Below are 18,993 nucleotides of genomic sequence, written 5' to 3'. Positions count from 1 at the left end.
CCCACGGAAGCTCTGTTTTCACAGCAGGTGCCCAGAAGGGCTAGTTAACAAATCCAAAAGTGTGAAGAAGTTGATACCTTATGGGGCAAACATTGCCTGAGGAGAAACTGAGAAGGGAAGGAGACCTCAATAATGGATCATCTGTCCTCCAGTCAACAACTTATTGTGAGACATCTTGTTTCGCTACAGTTTATTGGAAGTCTTCTCCTACAATAAAGCTCTCAGCTGTGACTACTTAGGAAGCTGTGACCAGTCCTTTAAATAGCCTGCTTTTCTGCCTCTCTTACATATTTCTTCATTTTTGCTTTCCTGAAATTCTACCCCTCCAAGAAAACATTAACATCTAAACTTGCTTCAGGCTCTCTATTTTTAAGCAATCAGACTAAGACATTGTCTATTTCTTTTATATCATAAAATTTCCCTCCAAATCCTAAAATGTATTGTGTTTTTGATGTTGTTACTATTTTTATGTTTCATTTTCCTGAAATAAGATAAACTGCTATCAATTCTCAGCACTCTATATCAGGCGTGTGTGTAGAGCATTCTTAGCCCCACACATGATTCATTTATGTGCTAAAAATATTTTCTCTAAAATCAAGATTCATTGCAGAGCATGAAAAGCCTAGACGCTAAACCAGTTTCTAACGTCGAGCACTTGCTCATTTTAGTGTACTTTGACCTGTGAAGCCATTGAATACAGGTTGTGTTTGTGGTTCTTTTTATAAGTTGAATCAGATAAAAGATTAAATCATCATTATTATTTTTTTTTAATTTTCTTTTTTTGTGTGTGTGAGGAAGATCGGCCCTGAGCTGACATCTGCCAATCCTCCTCTTTTTGCTGAGGAAGACTGGCGCTGGGCTAACATCCATGCCCATCTTCCTCTACTTTATATGGGACGCCGCCACAGCATGGCTTGACAAGCAGTGCGTTGGTGCGCACCCGGGATCCGAACTGCGAACCCCGGCTGCCGCAGCAGAGCGCACGCACCTAACCGCTTGCACCACCGGGCCGGCCCCTAAATCATCATTATCCATTTCTCTTGGGGCTCCAATAATCCCCGACTCTGCCTCGAGTGATGTTCTCTGAGGCCACCATACCTCTCAGGATGTGAGACTATACTGCCTTTCCTTTTATTACTTTGTGCTTATTGTGTTCACAGAATTATAGGTTCTGAAATTGTCCGTGAGAAATGGGGTTTAATATAGAAAATAGAAAAGAAGAAATGCTTCCTGACATTTCAAATATTCTCCACGAGATAGGGTGAAGGCAGTCTATTTCTCAAGGCCAAGAAGCCCTTGTGTCCTGCATGGATGCAAACGAATGACACGGACACAGCAAAATTTCCTACTTCCACTCCAGTTCTTCCACATTCTATTCAGTTACAAAACACGAATGTCTGCTCCAAGTCTTCTGGTGTAAAAACTCTCCCTAGTACCTGTCACGTGCTTTGCTTCATCTCTTGAGGAGCTATTGCCATGGCAATGGACTGGCTTTTTGGTGTCTTTATAAATGTAATGGGAGGCTAGGAGAGGGTATGTATGCATTGCCAGCATGTCCCCAGTTTTGAACATATAACCATCTTTCTAATAAAATTTGTTAGCAAAGTCAGAATAATTGCTGTGTATTGTCCTTCGGGTTTCACAAAGAATTCTCTGCTTGTGCCACAGTCTGTGAAGTGCCCCACCCTATTGTGAAATCCTTCATTTCAGGTGTGTCTAATATGCTCTCATCCCAGCATCTCCCCAAAAACCTTGGAAAGTTAGGATTTTGTAGTAAAGAAATAGATAATCAAGAGAAAAAATGTTTCTAGTATCAGAATTTATATCAGGTTTAACCAGGTTCTCTGAATCAAGCAAAACAGTTTAGCAATCAATGAAATTAAAAACAACTTAATAGTTGAAAACATTAAGTTGAACACTTTAAGGAATGTCTCAAAGGAAAATATCTAGGGCCGTGTGCTGTTGATTAGTTACCAAATTTAGAGGAGAATTTTACAAATGTCCAATCAGGAAAGAAAATTGAAAAGGCATCTCTAAGGGAAAAAATATCGCTCTTTGAAGCCTGACTTCGCTTCTCCTGAGCGTGACTTAATGCCAGAAGACCTTCTTTATCCCACTCTGAGGGAGAAAGGCATGATCTAGAAATACTCAGTCAAAATATTATTCAAGAATAGGGGTCTTCATTCATAAGAATGCAAGCACTCAGAGAATGTAGATTCTCATAAGCCCTTCTAGAAAGTTAAGGAAAACTGCATAATGAAGAAACTGTGTTTTAAAAACCTTAACGTGAAAGTTTTGATGGAGAGTGTTAGGTTAATATCGTTTTAAAAACATACATTTAATTCCAGAATTTAGAAAAACAACAACATTATAAGCTTGAGGACAGATGAAAGAAAAACAAAATTCAATAAGAAAATATGAAACAGTAGAATTGAAAAATCCAGATATTTATTATTTGAAGATAATAATACCCATGACGTTACTACTTATAACACCATATGAATTGGATACTATAATTACTCTTGTTTTCAAATGTGGAAACCAAGGCCGGAAAATTTACAAAAGAAATATTACTAGTATTTGTTTCTAAGAAGAAAGGACTAAAAAGATGAGGGATACAGATAAGGCATTCTTATTTTCATTTAATGTTTTTCTTTATTTTGAAGTATTTTAAAATGAGTTTGGATTATATTATAATAAATAAAAAGCCTAATTTTACAATAAATATATTAATGTGCAAATACTGAAATATAGATCAATATCTATAAATATTTTTGCAGCATCTTAGGAAATTTTACTGACTCATGATTCAATAACAGGGGTAGATAATCCAGCGTGTTCAGCTCAGTTTGGAGGAGGAAATGGTAAAACTTTCTGTAGGTTAAGTCTTTTTCACACAATTATAGCCTTCCTATGTTTTCCAAATTCAAATACCTTATGTAACAGACAATTGGTTCTATAACTAGGAAAGGACTCAAATGAGCCATGAAGGCAAAAGCCAATTTCCTTCTTTTGATAAATATTTCTCTTATGAATTTTAGGTGATGGAGAACCAGCAGAGAACAAAATAGACACATGCTTTCCCTAAATCAAAACACATTCTATTTGAGAAGATAATTGATAAACAGAAAAACAACTTTATAATATAATGCGTGAAAGAGTGACAGGAGGGCCATGCGTTTGTCTTCTGAGGGCCTCCAGGCATTAATATCCACTCAGCAACCAATACTTGAAGGCCTAACGTGGATCAAAAGCTACTGGATATTTGTATTACTCTTATATTGATTCAAGCTATAAGTATTATTTGATTATAACAAGGTGATATATTTAGGAGAAAGACACCAACGGAAAGACAATGAATTCAAGTTTCTTTATTATTGCTAAGAAGTTGACAAACTTAACCCATCATAATATTTACACAGACCTGGGCCTTCACTGTGCTTTCAATTAGAGGTACAAGTTTCCTTTGCCTGCAAAACTCTCAGCAGCCGCTAAATTGCTAGTAATGCTAAAAGATTTTGATAAAAATCTGATTAAATTATTTGAGAAATATCCCTTTACCATTTTCAAAGTATTCTTTGTTTTAAATCATATAGACCCTTCTTAAGGAAGATTGGTTTTACACTGTTCTGTTCAGCAGTTCCAAATATCTAATACAAACCTAAACAATTTATGGTGTGTTTCATAATTGTAGTGTATGCCTAATTTCCTAGTATAAGTCTGGTATAGCTTTGCGTAAAGTTTGTTTCTTTTTTTTAATAAACGCTGATAATGAACAGTTGCAAAAAATAAACAGGAGAGGATTCGGTAGATGGTCATACTGTACTTTAAGCTTCTCCAACGTCTTATCTGGTAATGTATGATGTGTGTATGTTGTGAACAGACTTCTCGCTTTAATAAATGCTTTATCTGAAAGACAATCAGCAATGACCCCCCTTTTCTTTTCCTGATCCTGTTGTAAGAAAGTATAACCAAGACTTTTGTTTTATGGACAGCAAATAGGCACTCAATAATTCAAAGCGTATTTGGATGGAAACATGTAGGGGCTGCTAATTCTTCTATTCTTAGATGGTAGTGGGAGAAATACTCACAGCTACTTACCTGTTGGAATATTATCATACCAGACAATTGGCATACCGCTAGAGCTACAGCCTCTAAGATGCGTGAAGCCTCCTAAGTGCCAGCAGGCAGGTACAATGGGAAAGGGGGAGAAATTATGGGCAAGATAGGTGCCTACAATAAGATGGGAAAGGCTGAGCAGTCTTGCTATAGAACTTGAAGAGAGCAGTCTGATCGCTCTTGCTTCAACGGTTTTGTCACTTACTCCATAGTATACATCTAAAACTGTTTATTGTGTTTCATGGTAACTGTTTTTGTGTTATGTGATAATCCTTTTCAAGCACAATGAGCTAAAACGCATGTTTATAAAGAAGTACTGAACTCTGTTTCTCAAGAAATATAAAGATGAATGTGTAACTTGCACACTATGTTTACCAAAATTTACCTTTAATCTGGGGATCAAGTAACATCATTATTGCCCACATCAGCATATATTTCCAAAGCAGTACATAGAAATTTTTACGACCTGAAGTTGGCACTTTAACTTGTGCAGCTCCAGAAGATGTATTTATAGATCACTCTTTAAAGCCTGACTTTTCATTTAGATCAAATGACTGTTCTAATTTAATTTAACTCATTTTTTGCTTTCAAATTTTCTTTTACATGTATGAAAAATGTAGTAATGATTGCTAATATGTCAGTTCCGTTAGTAGAAGAGAAACTTCAAATTCACTTAAATGACATCATTTTTGTTTCAGCTTAATTAAATATTTCAAGAGAATATCAGATAACAGAATTAAGTTTCATAATAATTTTCTTTTCCCATAAAATTTTGGTAATCTAAGTCAAGCTCAGAAAGTTCATTCTGTAGAGGTTGAAACATCTGACATCATTGTGAAAGCTGTTATAAATTCAGTTTAAAAGTTTATGGTGAATTCAATCACTAGTTTTTGTGTTAGTAGTATTTTGATGGAGTACAATATAATCATAACCACAATATTTTTACCAAATTAAGAAAAATGTGGAACAGAAATATATTTGTAATCAGTTGTGGTACACATTATAATTTGTTACAAACAAATCGTGAGTTTCTTCCACTTGAAACAGAAACTATCGAAATGTCTCTGCTGTTCAGTTCACATCTAAAACATCTCCAGTGGAGTTGCTTGTATTAAAAAGAAAGGCAGAATTTTCATTTCTTAGGGAAGTAAATTTCTAAAATATGAGAATACAAAGTAATTAAACAGACTAGACCAAAAGCACACATATTAAGGAAAAAACATAAATAATGTTTTCTTAGAAATTAGAAATTGATATTTAAGTCAGCATTTTAACGATTAATTTTAAAGGGCATATCATCAATGAGTAAGTGTTGAATAAGCGAGAGCTCTTATTATTTTATATCATAGTTATTGGCTCATTAATAAGCAAAATAATTTTCCTTATCCATTCTAATAATTTACAACTGTTCATTTGACTATTCAGATTAATTGAAGGCAGAGAAAAAACAATATCAGTAGTGTAAAAAGATTAGCAACTGGATAAGAAATTAATGGAGATGGCAGATATGAAATATATGTGCATTTGTGCGAAAGATTTGCTTGTTGTTAGGATGAGAAAAGAAGAATCAGGGATTGCTTTTGTAGTGTATAGATTAGAATTGAAGAGACACAAATAGAACAAAAACAGCATTGAAAAAATGATACCTAACCATTCGGGAGAACCCCAAATCCTTTTCTTTTCTCAGTGACTGTACTTGTATTTGCTATTTGTCTGTTTCTTTCCTATGACTGATTAAAAACTAGTGTGGATCCTATATGCTCTTTATAAGAGAAATAATATGGAGCTTCATCCTAAAAGCCCATAGTATATCTATGTCTCATAAAATTCTTTAAAAAAATCTTTCTCTGGAAAATACGGAACTATTATAAATTCTAGATTATTTCCGGATTTAACATTTTCCGTACGTTGTTTCAGTTTCTTCCAATGACATTCATTTCAACAGGGATTACAAGGCATAGGACGGGTAGACAAGTCTGTTTTTTATCAAAATATTTACTTTAAGTTAGAAAACTAGTTGCTAGACTCCCAAGAGTGTTTTAGGTTATTTGTCAATCCTAAAAGAAGTGGAAATTAAATGTGAAGAATGGTTTTATACTATTGGTTTCTGTAAACTTCCATCAAATAATTATGTATTTAATTAAAAATTTTACTGGCTTCCATCTGTTCTTTCTTTATAGGCTCCTGGGCAAATCCAGCTTCTTTTAAAAGTTCATAGAAATTACTTTTAATGGTATTTGATCTAAGTTTTCTTCTAAGATAACATTCTTCATAATAATGTTGTCTACTTTTTGAATCTATTTATGCCCATGATTGTAATGAATACATTATAACAAACATTCTATTGGAATTCAACTTTTTTATCAGAAAAATATTTTTAAAACAGTATCTTAAAATTTGTAGGTAATAGCATTATAGAAAAAACACTACTCTGGCTATCCAAAGATACCTAGACTTCGTAATATCACTCACTAGTTATTTAAAGATTTTTTATTTATTTATTTTATTCCCCCCAAAGCCCCAGTAGATAGTTGTATGTCGTAGCTGCACATCCTTCTAGTTGCTGTATGTGGGACGCTGCCTCAGCATGGCCAGAGAAGCGGTGCGTCGGTGCGCGCCCAGGATCCAAACCCCGGCCTCCAGCAGCAGAGCGCGCACACTTAACCACTAAGCCACTGGGCCGGCCCACTCACTAGTTATTTAAACTTGATAAAGTCACTTAAACATCAATGCCTTTGATTTCTCAGTTCTAAAATGATAATGTACAAATAGATGATAATGATATGGAAGATTTCTTCTGATTATAAGATACTATTAATGTATATTTGATACAATATTGGGTGCATTTTTGTCAGCCACCAATGGTTTCCTAATTTCAAGAGTTATAGTGGGTCTTTCTAATCTTCTGTTGTTAATCTATTGTTGATTTTCACCTCATTCTCCAATGTGGATGTCTAAACCATTTTGCTCTTTATTTTTCTTAACACAATGCACCATCTTTTATTTCATTGTCTTTGCTTATATTTCTGTCCTCTTAGAAGGCTTCTATGTAGCCCTGTATTTCTAAAATGATTGGATCCATAAAAATTATGTTCATATACTTTTCTAAAATTGTATTGTGTTCTCTTAAATGTTCTGTTTAAGGATTTAACCTTGATTAATTTTCTTACATTCATTCATTTGGATAACCACATGTATCTCTATGTTGCTTAACTCAGATCCCTGAGTGAAAATCATAGATGTCTTCTCTGTCAACAATTTCTAGAATAGTACCCAAGACCGCATCATTCTCTACACCGTTACTTTGCTTTATTTTTCTCCGTAACTTGTATCACAACCTAATATCCTATACATATACTTGTTTAGTAGTTTATTTTGTCTCCTCTTCACTAAAATATAAACTACTTGAAAACAGAAGCTTTACTTATCTTGAGTCCCACTCTAACAAGCACTAGCTGTACTCAACCACAGATATTAAATATTTCCTAAATAAATGAGCGAATTGACAAATTAATAATTTAGTAAATGAATGAACTACTGTACATTTGATTAAATAAATTAGTAAACAAAGAAAAGGATTATCCATTTATTCATAAATAAAATATTGGGTATTTTCTACACACCATAAAACATTTCTGCTTTCAAAAGGCTGAAATGAATTAGGCTGTTCAACAGACTTGCAGCAAGAATTTCACAGTGTAAGTGGATAGGACAAGAAATTTTAAGTAGTGTGGGATGTAGGTGATTCAGCTTCATGGAAACCATAACCGTGTATCTTTCTACCTCCAATAGCCACTTCCGAACACTTAAATCTCTTCTTCCACCTTCTGTGTGTGACCCACTAAGAATCTGTGCTTCATCTTACATCCAGGTGACAGCCCTAAAAATCAGCAGCCGGAGGCCTAGTACATGAATGAAGTGCTTGACTCCTTTTGGCACTATTGCCAAGCGTCACAATTTATGTACCAGTAAAGCTATAAATTTGTAATTGGACCATATTGGAGGCCATGCCAAAGATGAAGTCATGACTTTGCACAGACTTTGAAGCCTAAATAATCTTTTCCAGAACCACTGTTCATCCAATGTATAAATGAAAGCCAGCAAAAGTTCTTGGTAATCACCAGAAAAATTTGCATTCCACCATTTCATATCATCCTGAAATATATTTGTTTGTTTGTTTTAATTTGAATTCTTGCTTTGGGATTTGAGAATTACAAACCAGTTTCTGTATAAACCTCCGGCCATATTAATCTGACAGCCTCAGTTTCCTCTCCTTGATTTCTTAGATTTTAATTTTCCCCTCATTTTTATCCTCACTTTCTTATTTGTATTGGTGTTTTAGGAGAGAGATTCCTATTTTGTAATGATCTTAACAGAAATACAGCCCTGGCAAGGCTAGCCCCAGACACCACCAGTCCTGTGATCTTATGCAAGTAACTCAAGTTATCTGAGGCTCAGTTTCCTCATCAACAAAAAAGACTGCTAATACTTAACGGTAAATGAATGCAATGACCTTAAAAAAGGTAATATTCATAATTTTTCTAATATAGTCCTTATATATATCTTACAAATATTAAATATCAAACACACACATAACAGGACCAAAAAAAAGCCTCACAGATAAAAGAAACAAAGTAAATATATTTTATTTAATAAATAAAAATTAATAACAAAGAATGTTTACATAACACATTTTATATTCTAAAATATCAATGGCAAAGTCGTTTGATTCTCTTCAAAAACCAACACAAAATTTCAGGCCAGTCCCGGTGGCCCAGTGTGATTAAATTCAGTGTGCTCTGCTTCAGCAGCCTGGGTTCGGTTCCCAGGCACAGACCTACACCATTCTGTTACAGGCCATGCTCGTGGCCCACATACTAAAAAATAGAGGAAGCTTGGAACAGATGTTAGGTCAGGGTGAATCTTCCTCAGGAAAAAAAAAGAATCAACACAAAATTTAAAATTTCCATTTACCTGTGTTATCTCTTCCTTCTGTTAGTACAGGGCATCTTTAATTCCATTTGCAACAGCATAAAAGGAAAGAAACATACGTTCTTTTTACAAAATTAAACTGTTTACCTCAAATTTACATAACTAAAAGACAGTCCTACAGCAAGATTTTCTTTAAGATGATGAATAAAAACACAGGCATTTAAATTTGTTTGACTGGATTAAAAAGTAAACACATTTCCTTTTTAATATGCCCTGTTCACTCCTACAGAGCAATACATTGCCAAATACAGATTATGGATAATATGTATTAGATATATTTAAGACAATTAAAAGCAAATAGCCTTTTGAAATTCACAGATAAAAATATACTCTTTTTAAAAACAAAACAATTTGAAGTATTTAATAGAAATGTCATTTTAGGCTCAGTCCAAAATAAAACATATGGTAATTATTAATCTGCAAATCATTAGTCATAATACTTAAAATAATACTTGCAAAATTTTCCAAAATTAGACCAAGCTCACATGTCATTATATGCTAATATAATTGTCACATTATATTGGTTCTTCAACAATGAAATGTTCAGGTGACAGTTACCCATCAGGATGTAGCCATCAATCAAGGAAGAACTAGAAGACCTCTTGAGGATTTTCCTTTATATTGAAGCAATCTGCATCATAGAAAGTGTCACCTTCTCTTTCTCTGTGATGTTTTCCCTGGTCCCTAGAGTGACAATTTATGACATCTGCCTTTGTTTCTCCAGCAGCACATTGGTTCTCTCTCAAAGTCCCAGGAACATATGGTTTTTAAAATGGATATCAACAAATCTGTACCATAAATTCCTCCCTGGATATTTCTTCAACAATAGGGCTGTACTTTTTAAAATCTGTGTATTTGTCAAGTGGCCAAGGGGGTCTTACCCTTCCCCTCAGCTTGACTAAACTTTACAGGTTTCTTCCTGACTCTAGGCCTGCTGATCTCCCTTTCCTCGGAGCATTCACTTTAGAAAACTTGAAATTGCAAATTCTCTCTCTGCCCTTTGAGATACAAATCTTCTCCCAGCCACTTGCCAATGTTACAATCCAGAAATGCCTTTCTCAAGGATCAGGGAGACATTCCTATGAAATTAATCATCAAAAAAGATAGTGCCTTTGTCTCCCAGTCTCTGTGGGAAGGTAAGACTCTAACTTCCGTAACTGCCAATCAGCAAATGCAGACGGCCTAATCACATTCCCCAGCCTCCCCCTAATGCCTTCCAGTACTTTTCCACTAGCTCACCCTAGCACTTAAAAACTCTCCTGCCTTTTGTTTCAGTGGGCTCACTCTCTCCCCCCTAGTGCAATAGACTTGAATAAAATCTTCTTTGCCTATGTAATTCTAACCTGTGCAATTTTCTCTGACACAGGCCTGAATACAGTATTATCCAAAAGACAAAATTTACTCATATTGCCTCTGAAAAATATTTCCTACTTCTTTTCCTGCTCTTTGTTTTATGGAACACTAAGATATGATTGCTTATATTTGCTATTGAAAACTCCCGGGGTATTATAAAGAATGAAAAGACCAGGAATATTAAAGGCAGGAAAGGAAGGTACAGCTAACAATTGATCCTTGGACTTCACGAATGGTGAAAACTCAAGTCAAGCTACTCCATCCATAAACTCTCCTCTAACGCAATTACAAATTAAAATTCATTATGAACATTTAAAGTTCCTGTAAGTCAAACAGTGCTAATCAAAAGTATTCTTAAAACAGGGTTTGTTCTCTTCCATGTTTTCATGGTGAAGCAACTTGTCTTTTTAAGCTTTTGCATATACCTGTGTTGCCAACATCATGATTTCAAAATCTTACGATTGTATACAAATCAGAGGTTCTCATCTCTGGTCCAAATATTTCTAGGGAATTTAAGGATGAACACTGTCGTCTCTTTGATCTTGTGAAATTTTTCCCATGTGCATTAACTGGTGTGCATCTGTATTGCTTAGAGAGATATTGAATAGTTTTCCTCATGTTTTTTAAAAAAATGAGAAATATTGCCAATGGGAGTTGGAAAGGGCATTGAAAAACCTTCCTTAGGTGTAAAGTTGAAGGTGAAGACTAATTTTTATTCATTAAAATGGTGAGGTTTTGTCTACTTGAATTTCTTTGTTTTGATGGAAGTAGTAGATCAACTTATTACTTAGGTCTTTACTAAATGGGCCAAGCTATGTCCAATTTTGGCTCATATAAAGTAAAAAATATATATATTTATGTATATATATAGTGTCTGACCCTATTTTTTATGTTCTGACAGATTTTAATCCTCACTGCCTCCTCTTCCCCTTGTAACACACATCTGGGAAAGCTAATAAGAAATCCTGGTGCTCCCTCCTTAGTCACCAACAGGAGATTGGACACATGAAAGCACCTGCCACTGCAGGGACCCTCAGTCCAACCCCGTCCCCTCACCACAATGAATACACCAAAGCCAATCTACTTGTCCTTGATTTCTCAAGCCATTATGGTCTTGCTTGACATGCTTGTCCTGCTGTCCCCAAAGACCTTAATTATGTAAGTAATAAATCTTATCATACCTTCTTGGTGTGTGTTTGGTATCATCAATCTCAACATTCAAACCAAATTTTGGATGTGGGTCTCTCCTGGTCTGCTTTTGCAAGATATGTCTATATATGATATATCTATATAAGATATATCTATACAAAGTGGGTATATATAGATAGAGAGACTGAAAGAGAAGGAGCTTTCTCTTAATTATTATTATTTTTTTTAATGTAAGGCCTTGATGGTGTTCATTGAGAAAAAAATCTGCAAAGGGTGTGAACATTCCATATATTTTTAGCTCCAAAGAGAAGCCCACTGTCTGACTAGCAATCAGTCTTCCCCAGTTGTTAGTTATTCTAGAAGAATTTTTTACCTAGCTGCCTTTATCTCAGTTAAGCAAGTGCCCTCTGTCCAAGGTAAACAGTTTTCTCATCCCATCTCTCCTTGCAGTCACTTGTTCCTCCCTAGATGTAAGATTAGTCACTGGCTCTGTGACAATATCTCCTTGATTGATTTAAAAAAATTGTGATAATGGAGTCTGTCTGCCTTTTTAAAAAAACATTTTTCCGGGGTAGGATCAATAGTCTTTTCAGTTCTCTACATACTCGAGTGAAAAACTAACAACCCGGGCCGGCCCCGTGGCTTAGTGGTTAAGTGTGCACATTCCGCTACTGGCGGCCCGGGTTTGGATCCCGGGCACGCACCAATGCAACCCTTCTCCAGCCATGCTGAGGCCGCGTCCCACATACAGCAACTAGAAGGATGCGCAACTATGACATACAACTACCTACTGGGCCTTTGGGGAAAAAAAAGGAGGACGATTGGCAATGGATGTTAGCTCAGAGCCCGTCTTCCTCAGCGAAAAGAGGAGGATTAGCATGGATGTTAGCTCAGGGCTGATCTTCCTCACAAAAAAAAAAAAAAGAAAAGAAAAACTAACAACCTAATTAAAAAATGGGCAAAAGACCTGAACAGACATTTCTCCAAAGAAAATATACAGATGGCCAATAAGCACATGAAAAGATGTTCAACATCATTAACGATCAGGGGATTGCAAATCAAAACTACAATGAGATATCACCTCATGCCCGTCAGAATGGCTATAATTAACAAGACAGGAAACAACAAGTGTTGGAGAGGATGTGGAGAGAAGGGAACTCTCATACACTGCTGGTGGGAGTGCAAACTGGTGCAGCCACTATGGAAATTAGTATGGAGATTCCTCAAAAATTTAAGGATAGAACTACCATACCATCCAGCTATTCTACTGCTGGGTATTTATCCAAAAAACTTGAAAACACCAATGAGTAAACATACATGCACCTCTGTGTTCATTGCAGCGTTATTCACAATAGCCAAAACTTGGAAGCAACCTAAGTGCCCATCAAGGGACGAATGTATAAAGAAGATGTGGTATACATACACAATGGAATACTATTTAACCATAAGAAATGATGAAATCCAGCCATTTGTGACAAATGGATGGACATTGAGGGTATTATGCAAAGTGAAATAAGTCAAAGGGAGAAGGTCAAATACAGTATGATCTCACTTATTAAGTAGTAGATAATAACAACAACAAACAAACACATAGAGACAGAGATTGGATTGGTGGTTACCAGAGGGGAAGGGGGAAGGGAGGAGGGTGAAGGAGATAATTAGGCACATGTGTGTGGTGATGGATTGTAATTAGTATTTGGGTGGTGAACATGAATGAGAACATGATGTAATCCGTGCAGAAATAGAAGTATAATGATGTACACCTGAAATTTATACAATGTTATAAACCGATATTACTGCAATAAACAAACAAATTGTTTATAGGTGCACTTTGGAGCATTAGGTTACAGCCGGAATCTAAATTTATGAGTATCCTCAGAAACTAACTGTCATCAAAAATGCATTCCTCTCTATTTAGAAACAAAATTAAGAAGATCGTAATAGAACTCATTAATGTTCCTTTTTTTTTTTTTTTTACTTTACTGCTCCTTTTAGATGTGTATTTTTAAATGTAATTCTGTTGTCATTTCTCCTTAAATGGCGATAATAACTCCTTTTAAGGAGTGCTCTAAAAATAAGCAAATAAAAGTAAAGCATTTAAGGTTAAGACAATGTGTTACAAAAATATTATATAATATCATTGATTTATTGTGACTCCGGACCATCTATACTTCAGTTACCTTAAAGTTCTATCATAGGATTTTTCATATTTTTATATTAGTACTGTTGTAAATAAGCTCTAGCCAGTCCTGGTTGTCTAATGTTTAGCATTCGGTACACTCATCACCGTGGCACAGGTTCATTTCCCAGTCAGGGAACCACGCCACTGTCTGTCCGTTGTCATACTGTGGAGGCTGCGTGTTGTTGTGATGCTGAAAGCTATGCCACCAGTGTTTCAAATACCAGCAGAGTCGGCCACGGTGGACAGGTTTCACTGGAGCTTCCAGACTAAGACAGACCTCAACTAGGAAGAAGGACCTGGACACCCACTTCCAAAATTGGCCATGAAAACTACATGAATAGCAGCCACAGAGCATTGTCTGATACAGCACTGGAGGGTGAGAGGATGGTGCAAAAAGACCCGGCAGGGTTCTGTTCTGCTGTACACAGGGTCTCGAGGAGTCAGAATTGACTGGATGGTGCTACAAAAAAATAAGCTCTAGAGTGTGTCTAAATGTCTCTGAACAAAGAGATCTACTTCTTCCTATTTTACTCTTTAAGCAACAATTTAAAGGAATCAATGTTAAAGGTGGAAAAATACTAGTATCACTTTGATCACAATTTCCTGCAGCTGGATATTTTATCATAGATTTTTAATTACTCAAATTGTTTTTTGACCAATGGAATCCCTGATATATTTTGTCAAAGAAATATATGTAATTTCACTGTTCTAACTAGAAACAAAAATTTAAGTTGTGGCAAGAATATGAAAAATGAAATATGAAAAAAAATTTATGTTTCACCAAAATTAGAGTTTGAGTTTCATCCACATATCATGCTCCATGAGTCCCATATGAATTTTCTTTAATTTCATTCCAACCACTTAACATAGAGTGATAAAATGAGAATTACTTCACTGTGTATTTATCCACATTCGTTTTAAAGTGAATTAAAAGGCACTTTGCTTTTGTGGTCTTTCTCCCAAAAAACCCATAACCTCTGTCTAATCATTAGAAAACCATCAGATAAATCACAATTGGGGGACATTCTACAAAATACCTTACCAATATTCTTCAAAACTCTCAAAACCATCAATAACAGAGTCTGAGGATTGTCAGAGCCAAGAAGAAACTAAGGAGATATGACAATTAAATGTAATGTGGTATCCTGGATAAGATCTTGGAATAGAAAAAAGATATTAGATAAAAATTAAGAATATCTGAATGAGGTATAGATTTTAGGTAATAAAAACATACCAATATTGATTGAGTAATTGTAAAAAATACATCATACTAAAGTAAGCTCTTAATAATAGGGGAAATTGGATGTTGGGTATAAGGAAACTCTGTACTATCTTTATATTTTAATGTATATCTGAAACTGTTCTAAATAAAATATTTTAAAAATATTTACTGAAAAACAATAGTATGCTATTAATAATAGAGCTTAAAAATACATGAAGTAGGAGGGCCGGCCTGGTGGTGCAAGCTGTTAAGTGTGCGCGCTCCGCTGTGGAGGCCCGGGGTTCGCCAGTTCGGATCCCAGGCGCTCACTGACGCACCGCTTGGCAAGCCATGCTGTGGTGGCGTCCCATATAAAGTGGAGGAAGATGGGCACGGATGTTAGCCCAGGGCCAGTCTTCCTCAGCAAAAAAAAAAAAAAGAGAGAGAGGGATTGGCAGATGTTAGCACAGTGCTGATCTTCCTCACAGAAAAAAAATATATATACATGAAGTAAAAACAGATTTGAAAGGAGAAATGACAATTGCAATATTTTCCTGGGAAACTATCCTCCCACAAATTGTGATATGCTCTTTATTATTATTCAATTTCAAACATTTGTATTTAACTTCTTTGACAGAGTTATTTATATGTTTGCTGTTTAATTTCCAAATAGTTTCATATTTTTCTATATATCTTGTTATTGATTTCTAACTTAAACCCATCTTGTCAGAAAACATATATTGTACAATTCTCTCCTTTGAAATTTATTAACGCTTCTTTTATGGATCATCACATGGCTTAGCTTAATGACTAACTCTTGTGTCCTTGAGAAGAATGTGCATTTTGATGCTATATATATATTTTTTGTGTGTGTGAGGAAGACCAGCCCTGAGCTAACATACAATGCCAATCCTCCTCTTTTTGCCAAGGAAGGTTGGCCCTGGGCTAACATCCATGCCCATCTTCCTCTACTTTATATGGGACGCCACCACAGCATGGCTGGACAAGCAGTGCATCAGTGCACACCCGGGATCCAAACCTGCGAACCTTCAGGCCGCTGCAGCAGAGCGTGTGCACTTAACCACTCTGCCACCCAGCCAGCCCCTTGATGTTATATTTTTAAAAGAAATCTCTGTAAGATTGAGATGGTTTATTTGTCTAAAGCCATATCTATTTTGCCTTAATTTTGCATGGTACAAAGTTTTAGATTGGTGATTTAGTAGGTGTGATTATTGTTGCTATTTTTTGTTTTGTTTTTCAGAATTTAAAAGACAGTCCACTGCTTTCTAGCTTCTGTAGGTCTTCTGAAGAGTCAATCACCAGTCTGTGATGCGCCTCTGTGTGTGTGTGTGTGTGTGTGTGTGTGCACTTTTCTGCTTCAGGTTCACCGAACTCTTGTATCAGAAGGTTGAAGTCATTCACTAGTTTTGTGTGCACTTTTCTGCTTCAGGTTCACCGAACTCTTGTATCAGAAGGTTGAAGTCATTCACTAGTTTTGGAAAAGCTAAGCCAGTATAAATCTTCAAACATTGCTTTTGTACCCTTTCTCTCATATCTCCTCCTAAGATCACAAACATACTTTAAGCTGTGTCTTATATCTCTCTGATTTTCAAGTATCTTCAGTTCCTTCTTTTGTTCTTTCCATGTAAATGCTTTGTATTGATTTTTCTTCAAGTTCCCTCATCCTTTCTTCTCTTGTTTTCAGCCTCTAGTTAAACCTAATCAATCAGTTCTTAATTTCAGATATTGTGTTTTTTAATGTAATGTGATTTAATTTTAATAGATTGCTGTTTTTTGCTTAGATTCTCCATCATTTCTTCCATTTTCTCAATGTATTTATACTAATTATTTTATAATTCTTGTCTGCTAGTTCCTACACGTGTATCATTTGGGATTCTGCTTCTACTATACTTTCTTGAACCTTTCACACTTTCATGCTTCTTTTCTTGTCATATAGTCTATTATATGCTGGAAATTTGTTAATAAAAGCAGTGGAGATCATAATTTGACATAGTTTTCATCAAGGAGTGATTCAGCTTTGCTCTATTAGGAAGATAGTATGAAAAGCTAGTTGTCTGAACCCAACCAACTTGCTGTTTTAGTTAGATACAGTCTACCTCTGAATTCAAATGCCCTGATCACAAAATCTGTCATGTGTATGCCACAGGCCTCTCCCTCTAGTGACATTTTTGTTGCCTAAAAATCCTGTGACCATGGAAGATTTCACTTCATCTTCCCATCCCTCAGCAAATATCCAATGGGAAAAATTGGCCATACATTTGGAGATGATCTAGATTCCAATCTCTCAGGCAAGACTACATGACTGCCAAAAGGTCCGTTGGTCTTCTGCCGCTAAATGCCTCTGCCGATGGCAAGCCCTCTCCTTACCTTGTGCCTATACTCAACAATTATCTCTGGAGACTGGGATGTGGGGATGGCTGATGATTTCATCTCAAAACTAGGTAGGACTCTTCCTTCTTTGAAATTTTAATTCAACTAATCTTGTTTGTTTCCATAGTTATCTGGTGTACTTCAAAATACGATATATCCAGATTAATCTAGTTGTTTCAATCACTGTCTAAGATACTGTAGCTAGATTTGGAGGTCCTACATTTGTTTTCAAAATTCTTCAATGTTTCACCATAGTTTAGGAATACATTTTTAAATAAAACACTCTTTTGATTAGAATATAAACGCTTTCATCATCTACGCTTTGGAGCAATATTTCATATTAATTTCCTTTCATTCACTTTTTACCCATAAGATGTAGAAAGATTTGTATTTCCTGATATATCAGGCTGTCTCACAGTCCTTTTCTCTCATAACTGCCTGATATTTTCTGTGCTCAATTGACTCACTTATTTTTTCTTTCCACTGAACTATTACAATTTCTTCGAGTCAGTTCACATCACGTAGTCTCAGGACATGCATATTCCTAAATCTAATTAGATTCCTCGCCTTTGTACTATTATAATATTCAAAGCATGGACATTTTTTAAGTTCATCATGTTGTAAAATGTAAAATGAAAATTTATTTAGGATCTTTTTTCTTCCAGGTTTGTTGAAATATAATTAACATGCAGCACTGTATAAGTTTAAGGTGTATGGCATAATTTGACATGTGTGTATATTGTAAAATGGTTACCATAATAAGTTTAGTCAATATCCATCACTTCACATAGTTACAATGTTTTTCCTTGTGGTGAGAACTTTTAGGATTTACTCTCTTAGCAACTTTCCAGTATATCACACAGCACTGTTAACGATAGTCCTTGTGTTGTCCGTTATATCCCCAGTACTTATTTATCTTATAACTGAAGATTTGTACCTTTTGACCACCTTTGGACCTATTTCTCCCTACTGGACTACCAGCCCTAATAGAAAAGCACTTTGTACATCTCAATTTCTAAAACCTGGTCGTGTAAATGATGAAATAAAGTATACTCACAGAAATCTAATTGGAAAATTTATATGAAACATTATATATAAAATATAATGGTTACCCTAAGCATAAACAGATATTATGTTTAACAATCACTGTGCCCACAGAAAAGCAAAGAGAATATCTGTGGGATTTTATGCCAGCATGGTACAATTTTGGATGCTCATGCACTTGCAGTCGATTGTTTTTTGTTTTTGTTTTTTCTTGAGGAGATCAGCCCTGTGCTAACATTTGCCAATCCTCCTCTTTTTTTGCTGAGGAAGACTGGCCCGGGGCTAACATCTGTGCCCATTTTCCTCCACTTTATATGGGACGCCGCCACAGCATGGCTTGCCAAGCTGTGCGTCGGTGCGTGCCCGGGACGGGAACTGGCAAACTCTGGGCCACTGCAGCAGATCGTGTGCACTTAACCACTTGTGCCACCAGGCTGGCCCCTCGGTTGTTTTTTAATCAAGGTTTTGCCAGTGGAAACAGTTTAAATAAGAAACACAAAGATTTCTAGAATTCCTAAGGAATTTGCACCATCTCTCAAATTCTACCATATATTAGACCAGC

Source organism: Diceros bicornis, chromosome 9 (assembly GCF_020826845.1).
Source record: "Diceros bicornis minor isolate mBicDic1 chromosome 9, mDicBic1.mat.cur, whole genome shotgun sequence".
Lineage (NCBI taxonomy): Eukaryota > Metazoa > Chordata > Mammalia > Perissodactyla > Rhinocerotidae > Diceros > Diceros bicornis.
The sequence above is the reverse complement of the archived record's forward strand: the minus strand, read 5'-3'. Positions refer to the sequence as shown.